Here is a 4,665-nt window from a genome sequence, read left to right on the forward strand (position 1 = left end):
GGTCAAAAAAAATACCCTTAGAACCTACATCATGAAATGATGTAGCATTCAGGATCGGTCAGTACGGCAAGCACTAACATACAACCCAAGAAAAGGGATAAAATATATGCATTTATTGAAAACCAGTCATAAATCATATGCACCATAATAATACATATATTTAGGATGCTGGATAGGGTTAGGGGCATGAAACATGGTTTATTAAGGATTTAATCCTCAACTGTGTAGCTCGTTCTAACCTAAAGGCACTCACGGGCTATATACGTCTGACTCCCCCTTTTGGAAGAGCCCCAGTCCATGTTAGTGGCATGTATCGAGGAAATAGCTAATTACACCAAGGTGATAGACGTCCAAAACATAATGTGTAAATAGAAATAGTGGTCATATACACCCAGCATCGGCCAACGTGATTTCCATTATTGGTCCCTCCAGGACTGTACCTTTTCGGTGATATACACAACTCTCTTTAAGCCTAAATTAAAATAATTTTTCACATGACATTAGCCATTAACCATAGAGACTTACAAGCTATTCCAATTATGCCATACCATAACCATTAAATCAATGAGACTCCAAGTTCTGGTTTACAATCCAAAACCATAGCTACCAAATGCGTTCCAAAACCTTTTTATCCATTTATTCTTTAATGCAATCTAATATCTCAAATGATTAGTTAAAATTATGCAGAATACTTATTCAAAGCCAAGGTTTATAATATGGGTTGAGGTTCATATCATTACCATACCAAAAATTCATCAATATTGTGAAATCCAATTTGCCAAATTCCACTATTATCACAATTCACAACTTCACTTCACATTCCATTATTTAAATATGAATAAACCATTAAACCAAGGGAAAACCTTGCAAGAGTATCACAATGAGAAACCCCTCAACCTATTTCAAACCCAACATTCAAGAATAATTAAATTATGCAATAATGTATCATTTAAATTAGGGAGTGTCCAACATGCCTTTTTGATGGAAGGAATTGAGAAGAACTTGAATTTGAAGCCTTGAAAGCTTGAATTTTAGGGAAGAACAATATATTTTATGTTCTTGTGGGTTTGGGATAAGAAAATTCATGTATTTTTGTTATGGAATGAGGAAAAACATGTTATTATTAGTTATTGGGTGATTTAGGACGTACATCACTAGTTTGCCTCAAAAAACTGAAGATAAACATGAGTTTTATCATATCTGGGAACATTGGCATGCCATGACCTTAACAGGGAGCATATAAGTCATGCCACGCTCTTATCGCAGAGCACACAGGGTGTGCCACGCCCTTATCATGGACCCTCACTGGTTCTCTCATAAAAATGCTCATTAATTTTCGCTCGAGTATCGGATTAAGGGAAAATTACATGCATTGAAAAGAGGACTTAATTATCTTTCATTTGGTGGGTCTTGAGCTAAAAAATTATATATTTTGTAGAAGGTATATATGTTCAATGTTGACCCTTGATGATCAAGTATCAAAATTCAGTCAATAGCAAAAGTTCTGAACTCAACTTTGCACTAAGTGTTTCCTATGAACATTCTTCACATCGAAAGTGCTTTAAACACTAAGTAAATTATAATGATACTTATATTTACATATAAATTATTGGATTTAGATTTATACACGTAGGAACGATGCTTTGAATTCTAGCTAAAAATGTGGGGTGTTACAGTTTTTATTTATTTAGAAAAAATAAGGACAGATGGGGAACCAATTTTCTAACTACACGTTATTTTTAAATACACAAGGGGGATTTGTTTAATGAAGAAACAAGGTATATTTTTCTCAATTTTCCCCTTAAATATTGGAGGTGATGTGTAACACCCCATATTTTTTTGACCTAGAAATCAAACTGTTACTCCTACATGTGTACTCTAATCCTATGATTTATATTTAAATGCATGTTCCATGATTATTATCCTAGTGTTAACAGTGATTTTGAGGTGAAATTTTTTAATAGGAATCACTTAGAGCAAAGTTAAGCGAAGAGCTTTTGATTCAGCCAAATCTTAATCTTCAATTCTACAAGGGTCAGCTTTGAATGTGTATAAATTTTTACATATGTGTAATTTTGCATCACAATACCCACCAAGTTATAGATAATTGAATTAGATTTTCAAATATAGCAATTTTGCCTTAATCTAATACCTGAGCAGAAAGTTATGACCATGCTATGGCCATGCGTCGCTTGGCAATCGCAAATAGCCACTGGATGAGGTGAGCTATTGGCATGCGCCGCACAACCTTAGGTGTTCTATTGAGTTGCGTCTCCCAGAAATAGCATAGTACCAAAAATTTCTCCGTTTTGACTTAGTTTGAGGGCGTTATGGTCTTTTCATAACCCTAACTCATTTCTAATCATTCTTAAATGATTTAAGGGGTCTTAAACTACATTATTTCCACTCTCTTAACCTTAACCATCCTATACATGACTTAAGACCCTCCCTCTCCTCAAGAATAAAATCCAAGATCCTTTTCCAAAGAATCAAAGAGTTCAAGATTCCAAGTTTAAGCAATCTTCAAGAATCTAGCTATTGAGGTATGCGGTGTTTATGTACAAGGATACTCTTTCATCGGTATGCTCAAAAATTGTTTTAAAGTTGAATTTACATAAATTACAATTAGGGTTCATACCCAACCTTCATAATCTTGAGTTATAATATTATCATGTGATTCAAAGTTTGATTTGAAGAAGCAATATCTCTTTTATGCATGTTTTGATTTACATTATTACTACTATGAGATGATTCCAATATATTACTTAGTGTAAAGTTTAATAGTAATATATTAAAAGTATTTAATCAAGCTAGAACTTCAATTTAAATGAAAAATTTATACACATTAACATATATACATTACATACTATACTACTTTAGAAACTTATACACATTACACATATACTATTTTAGTCTATAGAAAATATATAGACATATATGTAGAATATATAGTACTTAAAATACCACTTGAAATAATACACATACAACATATATAGTTATATACACTATATATATATATATATATATTTACTACTTTAAATATCAGTTGTGTATATATGTAGAATATATGTGTATATATGTTTGTTATGTTTATTACTTAGTGTAAAGTTTGATAGTAATATATTAAAAGTGTTTAATTCAAACTAGAAATTCAATTTAAATGAAAAAAATTAGAAAGTAAGGAGTGAATGAATGTTGTATTTTATTGATTGGAAAATGATCCAAAACTTATGATTTACATGAATGAAAAATCTACAAAATTTGTATCATTTTTTCCAACTCGTTCATGTTAATATTAATGGAAACTACCATAGGATAGTCAAAATCAACGGGGGAAAAATCATGATTGGACTTGATTGTGCTGAGTTCTCCCTTGAAGTCAGACTTTCTTCAATATTCTGTTCATCTTTTGACTCCAACTCTATTTCTTGGTTTTCTTGTTCCGCTCTAATCAAATCTCTAAGGCAAACTAGAATATTCATAGCATCTTCCCAATGAGCATCGGTTGTCTCCAAGCTATTGTCGTCCCTGACTAAAAGCACTCATCGATGCAATGGTTGACATTGATACATTCAATATATCTCTGGCTAATCTTGAAAGCACAGGATATTGTCTTTTCTTATTCTTCCACTAATCCAATGCGTTGATCCTTGCTCTACGATCCTCTACCAACTGTCGAAGATAATATCTAAGCTCTTCCCAATAATTTGTGTTGTACATTGAAGGAGAAATCCTGTCCCAAATATTTAAATCATAAAAGTAATTAGGAAAATTACTATGTGTCGGCCTTTTAGAAGATGATGGTTCCTCGGGAGCTTGAGGAGCGACAATTGGAGTGATATTTGTCGGTATATCTACATCAAGTAAATCGACATATTGGTTACATAATGCTTCTATGTAAATGTTCGCATCACTCATAGCCGTAAACAAATTTGGTTGTTCTTCAGGCTCTATCTCTAAGGAATTATAAATAATAGAACTAAAGTCTAACATAGTATTATATTTCATACATGGATTTAGTATAGCACCAACCAAGTAAATTGAGGAAAATGGATAAAAATATTTTTTAAATTTAGCAAGCATAGCACCAACAACTTCTTTGTAACCTTCTCTAGTCTTATATTCTTTAAGCAAATAAGAAATGTCGGTTAAATAAGCTAAAATATTAAAAATAGTAGGATAATAAGCACTGAAAAATTCAACCATAGCTATATAAAAATTTTCCAAAAACTTAACAAGATCATCAATTGCAGCCCAATCAGAATCATGTAGCATACACTCAGGAAAAGAATCACAAAATTGATTAAAAGTCATTGTAATAGAAACTTTATAAGCAAGACAAGTTTTTAAATAAGTATAAGTAGAATTCCATCTAGTATCACATTCTTCAGGCATTAATATCGGTCTAAGTCGATTTTGTTCATATTTAACTTTAAATTCTCTCACTCTACCTCTTCGATTATTTCCTTGAATAAAGCCAACGATAAGCCATACCTTTTCAATATAAAGCTCAAAAAATTCAAGACCATCTTTTACAATTAAGTTATATATATGACAAGCACACTTAATATGAAATATTTCAGGTAACGACGGAGAAAGGTCAGCTTTTAACTTGTCAATAGCAGTCTTGTTGTTAGATGCATTATCAAAAGCAATACATACATT

General features: G+C 31.9%; 1 pseudogene; it reads right to left on the bottom strand.

The window, feature by feature from the left end:
• LOC107876682 overlaps positions 1-3,918 on the bottom strand; it is a 23,447-nt pseudogene extending 19,529 nt beyond the window's left edge.
• Positions 3,919-4,665: the final 747 nt, after the last annotated feature.

The sequence above is a fragment of the Capsicum annuum genome, unplaced genomic scaffold, assembly GCF_002878395.1.
Source record: "Capsicum annuum cultivar UCD-10X-F1 unplaced genomic scaffold, UCD10Xv1.1 ctg4380, whole genome shotgun sequence".
NCBI classification, from domain to species: domain Eukaryota; kingdom Viridiplantae; phylum Streptophyta; class Magnoliopsida; order Solanales; family Solanaceae; genus Capsicum; species Capsicum annuum.